The sequence below is a fragment of the Mchenga conophoros genome, linkage group LG10 (genome assembly GCF_057382185.1).
Source record: "Mchenga conophoros isolate Kocher_MC1m ecotype Shallow Benthic linkage group LG10, M_conophoros_male_GT1.1, whole genome shotgun sequence".
NCBI classification, from domain to species: domain Eukaryota; kingdom Metazoa; phylum Chordata; class Actinopteri; order Cichliformes; family Cichlidae; genus Mchenga; species Mchenga conophoros.
The window spans coordinates 4,721,569-4,728,347 of NC_140535.1; positions in this window are offsets into that span (position 1 = coordinate 4,721,569).

The following is a 6,779-nucleotide window of genomic DNA, read 5'->3' on the forward strand; positions in this document are numbered from 1 at the left end:
TGACATTATACATTCTTCCCTAGTCTCTTATTCATTAAAATTCTTAAGAAACCTGGTGCAAATCCTTTCAACCTAAATAATTATCATCCAATTGCAAATTTACCTTTTTGATAAAGCCTCTCATGATATGCCTTTGAAGAGATAAAATATGCTTGTTGACATCTCACAGGCCTGGTTTAAATTGTACTCATATTGCAATCAATATGTACAATTAAATAATTTCAGCTTGCGTAGTTGTCAGTGGTGTTCCCCAGGGCTCTGTCATTTATTATTTATCTCCTACCTGTGGGTCACATCTTAAGGAAAATTTGCACACATTTTAATGTTTATATGGTCTGTATTTGTATAGCGCCTTACTAGTCCCTAAGGTCCCCAAAGCACTTTACACATCTAGTCATCCACCCATTCACACACACTGGTGATGACAAGCTACATCGTAGCCACAGCCACCCTGGGGCGCACTGACAGAGGCGAGGCTGCCGGACACTGGTGCCACCGGGCCCTCTGACCACCACAAGTAGGCAACGGGTGAAGTGTCTTGCCCAAGGACACAACGACCAAGACTGTCAGAGCCGGGGTTCGAACCGGCAACAAGGCGAACTCCCAACTCTTGAGCCACGATCGCCCCACTGATGACATCCATCTCTATCTGTCTGCTAAACCTAAAGCCATTCTTACACCTTGTTCTCTCATCGACTGTTGTAAATCACTGACTGAAATGAAATCACACTGTCTGCTAATTTTCTCAAATTAAATAGTCACACAAGTTCTTTTAGTAGGAACTACAACTGTTTTGGATAAATGTAAATGCACCTTAAATTTTGAAACAGAAGTCAAAATTAAATTTCTGTTGATTTTTCTTTGTGTCCAGACTGTGATCTGTTTTTCTACTCTGATATTCACTGCCCCTTTTGGATTTAACTAATTGACTTCAGAAAGATGTCATTTGAGCTGTAGAACTGATTTTAAAACCCTAGATGCTATAAAGCTGGTAAAGAAGGTAGACTGCAGTGAGTGAACTGAATCAGCATCAGCACCTTAAATATAAATTGATGCCCGCTGCCCTTAATACTATAAATGTTCTCACAAAAAGAAAATCCCCTTTGGAATCTGAACTAAGCTGAATTAAAAACGGAACAAAACTGATGCCTCTGGTTGGTCTATAGTATAATTTGTCCCAGAGAGTATAGGCAGATACAATGCTTCTGAATTATGCACCGACTGCATCAAACATTCTAGTTTGACATGGTAAGAAGTTGAACCAAGCACAACACACACACACACACACATACACACACACACACACACACACACACACACACACACACACACACACACACACACACACACACACACACACACGTCTATACACAGTCCACTGCCTCTTTTGTTTTCATTGTGTTCCTTGTGTCTTTTGAATAATAGAGGTGGCTGGAGACTTCTTGAAGTCTCAGATTTACTTCTAGCACTCAGAACAACACTCCTTCTTTCTCCATTCACTCAAAACTCCAGCTGCCTTCACTAAACCTACATTGTGTTCACAAATCCCCCCCCTCTTTCTTACTCAGCCAATCTTACTTTTACCACACTTGTTGGGAATTGGATGGACAGGGTGAGCGAGACATGTCAGGCAGCGGATTAACCCCGGTTGAATAAAACAGCAATGAGGATATTGCCTTCTTAAAAAATGCAGAGTAATATTATGTTACCCTATTACAGTTTTTGCCCGTTGCTTGAACACCATGAACCCATGCCTAGACTAAAGTAACACAAGTTGAAGCTTTTGTTACCATACCTCAAACACATGTACCCCTACCTTAAACAAAAGCGCTGCTTTGCACCCCAGTTCCAATTATGCAACACACATGGTCCTGCATGCTACACTCCATTTCATACATAAGACACTTCGCTCACAAAATGAAATTTCAGGGTGCCATTCGGAAAACACATGTATCCAAAATACAAAACACATCGGGTAATTGCAACCACTCAAATACACACCTGAAGGCACTTACTTGCAAAACCGAACACCAATTAGCCAACTACAAAAAGCCCTCAGCGTAGCCATTTCAAGAATGGTAAATGGTAAATGGCCTGTATTTATATAGCGCTTTACTCGTCCTTAAGGACCCCAAAGCGCTTTACATATCCAGTCATCCACCCATTCACACACACATTCACACACTGGTGATGGCAAGCTACATTGTAGCCACAGCCACCCTGGGGCGCACTGACAGAGAACTTTGCAAGCATGGATGGAGGGAGAGCAAGAGGAAGAGGAAGAGGAAGAGGTAGAGGAGGAGGAGGAAGAGGAGGAGGAGGCCGAAGAGGCCATGCACGGACCCATATTTCTGATGAAATAAGAGCAACTTTGGTGGACCATGTCATCAACCATGGCCTGACTATGAGGGAAGCTGGGCAGAGAACATCTAAGCCGCTTCACAGTGGCATCTGTAATACGAACATTCCGACTAGAAAACAGGTATGTCTTCACCTCCATACCTTCTGCTCTACTCAGATGGTTTCATAGCACTGTTCTACAGTATATCACATTACCATATCAAGTGTACGGGGTGCTAATGCTCCTTTTGCAGCCAAAGTGGCTGATTCCTTATATTGAAGTACAGTGTTGTACAGTGGATGACACAGTACATACAGTAAAGTATTGTAAGAAAAATAAGCAAACCGATGACAATATGTGGTTGTATTTCTCCAGAATGACTCGAAGACCTTCTGGGGGAGGACGGCAACGCCTGTTCACACAACAGCAGGAACTTGCCGTTGTGGACCTAGTGAGGGCAGACAATGCCATCCGTCTCCACCAGCTACGACGGAAAATACTTGCAGACAGGCAAGTGTTCAGCAACATAGACCATGTGAGCATCACCACCATCAGACGCATCTTGGGAAAACACAGCATCACCATGAAGCAGCTCTACAGAGTCCCATTCGAGAGGAACAGTGACACGGTCAAAGGACTTCGAGCTGAATATGTACGGGTACGTGTAACTGTCCCTTACATTTACAATAGAGTATTGGTGAAGTCCAGTAGCAGCTGAATATGTACCATATCAGTACCACATGGATCTATTCTGAGAGCTACACAGGTACCTGTGTGATGGGGTGAGGGTGCTGTATGTGTAGCACTGTAGTACAGTGATATGTTCCCCTTTTTTTCAGAGGATCATGGCCATGGATGGAGCTGCACAGCCTCATGAATACATTTTCATTGATGAAGCTGGATTCGACCTGAGCAAAACAAGACGACGGGGTCGTAATGTAATTGGCCAAAGGGCAATTGTGCACGTCCCAGGGCAGCGCGGGGGAAACATCACATTATGTGCCGCCATATGCCTTCGAGGGCTTCTGCACCATCATGCAATACTAGGTCCATACAATAGCCAACACATACTCACATTTCTAGATACTCTCCATGATATAGTTGTACAGAACAGACCAGATCAGCCCAGGTTTGTGGTGATATGGGATAATGTCAGTTTCCATCGGGCTGCTCTGGTCCAGGCCTGGTTCTCAAACCACAATCAATTTGAAGTGGTATACTTGCCCCCTTACTCACCATTTGTGAACCCTATAGAGGAATTTTTTTCGGCTTGGAGATGGCGAGTATATGACCGCCAACCACATGCCCGCATGCCTCTTCTGCAGGCAATGGAACAGGCCTGCGGCGACATTCAGGTGACAGCAATCCATGGATGGTTTCGACATGCAAGAGGATATTTTCCCCGGTGCCTAGCGGGAGAGGACATAGCTTGCGATGTTGATGAGGTCCTGTGGCCAGACCCCAACAGACGGCGGGATCCATGAGCCCACTTATGCACAATTGTCATGGTTTTTTGTGTTTACAGTATAGTGTTTTTTCTATTGCAGTATTATTGTGTTGTTGTTGTTTTTTTTTGCTTTATCTGAATTCATGGTACTGCAATGTACAATATTGAGTAGGTCTATTTGCGTTTTTGGTTGTTTGAAAATGTGTCTCCTGTAAATGTGCCTTCTGAATAAACAATGGAAATCAAGGACTGCAGTGTTTTATATAAAGAAGAGTAGTGTGTTCCCCCTGATCTGTCAGTGTTTGCATATGATGCAAGTATGTGTCATTTTGTCAACAGAGTTACATTTTGACAAAGGAATGTCAGGTTTTGACAGCAGAGTTTAGGTTTTGGGAGTAGAGTTTCAATTTGGCACAGATGTGAATGGTATATTTCCCAGTGTTGTGTCATGTGTACTTGTGTGTACAGTTTTGGCACAGAGCGGAGTTTTGCAAAATGTGTTCAAGCAGTGGGCAAAAACTGTAAAGTTGAGAGAAATAAAGAGATAAAGTTTCTAAAACTAATCACATAACAGTGATGGTTATTCTTCCATCAAAATGACACCAGGGAATCACATAAGTGGTTTTAGTGTCTCTGCAATGATGACTGCACTGTAGCTAAAAGCAATATTACCTTTCAAAGTGAATCATTATCTTAACTTCTAAATAATCACTGCTGTTACCATTAGCCTCTAAGTTCAGGAAGAACACTTTTGAAGTCCACTGCAGGAGCAGGAAACTATCCCTGTTCAATCAGGTTAATGAGCATCTAAAGACTAAAACTATTATATAGGGTTTCTGAATTTCAAACAACAACCAAAAAATAGATTAAGACAACTCAATTAAACAAATGGAAACACCAGCTTTTATTATATATTCATTTATTGAGCAAAATGTTACAAATCTCTGAGTAAAAAGTAGCAGTAGCAGGATCTAGCAGGTGTTTTCAATCACTCCGGTGTGAGCATACAGTCTGTGGGTGTTGGTGTTCCCAGGGATTTACAGGGATAGTTCAGGACGTGAATCATGGCTGAAAGATTCCTGAGGTTTAGAAAATTGTTGCAAATGATGGGGCTGTAATTCCTGCATAAAACTTTCATTATGTACAGTAACTACATGGTCTAATAGGAAGGTGTAAAGTGGCAACAAGCCAAATTATTTGGTGCCTGAACAGGTTGCTTTTAGAACCGATGACTTGGAAGCGTGTGAAAAGTTTAAACTTCAGTGATCAAGGAACTGACCTCCCAGCCCATTGCTCATTCAGTGGGCTGGTTTCAGTCATTGTGCAAATGTAGTATTTATGAGGTTGGGGAAACCTGCAGTCAGCTGAGACTGAAGAAGTCACCTGACGAAACGTTTCTCCCACTGAAAACGTTACGTCCAGATGAACAGAATCAATCTTTTGGGATTTACTTACCTGGATGATTGAGCATGTATCAAGACATAAACTTCAGTGATGCTCATGCATATAAACGTGAGCAGTAATAGACAAATTGTTTGCTTTTGAAAAAACTTCCTGCTGTGTATTGTGACTCTGTGTGACCTTGAGGTGCCCCAGTTGCCGTAAACACTACAAACAGTGACTCTGTGGTGTCCTCATTATAGCCAAAGCCAGACACGTGTACCAGCAGACTGCACACAAGCCTTCGGCTGCTCTCTCACCCCAGGCAAGCCATTTGTTTTTCCTCTCGCACTGGCATGCATCTAACATCTCCACTTGGAAATTCCCACAGTGATCAAAGGCAATATTGCAATATTGTGACTGGATTTACTCATTGGATGTACAGCTTTTCAAATACCAGATGGATGCTTTGGCGCTTTTGCAAGTAGATGAAACAAAATCCCCTCAGCTCGCTTTGCCAAAAGAGAGTCAACATTCACCAGCATTGCTGGTATTTGCAGCAAACACTTGTGTTTCACGAAGTGGAGTTCTTCTTGGGTCTTGGCAATGATAGTTTTGCATCATACTAAGCAAGAATGCACACAACTGTAATTGAAAAAAAAAATAGAACATTTAAATTTAGACAGAAGGACATCGGTGCATAGACTCGTGTTAATTTGGTTCATTAATTATCTGAACTTCTAGAGGGGTTTATTTAATATCTGTACACACTTTGATTCCAATCTATTAAAATGTTAAAAAGGTTCAATGAATAAGAAAAATGAAAAATGAAAAAGTCAGTAGTCTCATCTTCTATGGACCATGAAAGCCAGATAGGTTATGATATACAAAATTGTCACATGGCCTTTTAGGAAGCATGGAAACAGCCCTGGTATGCTGGGCTCATTAGCAGCATTGTAGCAGTGCAGTCAACTACCAAAATAGGGTTGCTGCTAAATGCTAGTAGAGGTCACAAGTGCTCCATTGTTCCATGTTAAGCTCTGTAATAAAAGAATTTGATAAATAATAATATTAAAAGTTGGTCTGCACCAAATCCTTCCTCTGCCTGCAATGATTGTAGTCAATGGTCACTTATCAAATAGCTTGACATTAAAGTTAATTTTAGTTAAGGACAAGCGGAAGAGGATGGATGGATAAAGCACAACACACACACACACACACACACACACACACACACACACACACACACACACACACACACACACACACACACACACACACACCTGATTGTGTGTCCACCTTGAAATTTAGAGGGTCTTGCATTTACTGCTTGTGGAAAAATATTTATCGTTTTGGTAGGACCAACAGCTAGTCCTAGGGAGTACATTCATTTAGACTGTGCCTGTAGCAGAGGTGGGACCAAGTCATTGTTTTGCAAGTCTCAAGTAAGTCTCAAGTCTTTATCCTCAAGTCTCAAGTCAAGTCTCAAGTAATGTCAGGCAAGTCAGAGTCGAGTCTCAAGTCACTGGTGTAAAAGTCCGAGTCAAGTCACAAGTCTGAAACTTTGAATTTCAAGTCCTTTCGAGTCTTTAAAAAAAAAACAACGAAAAA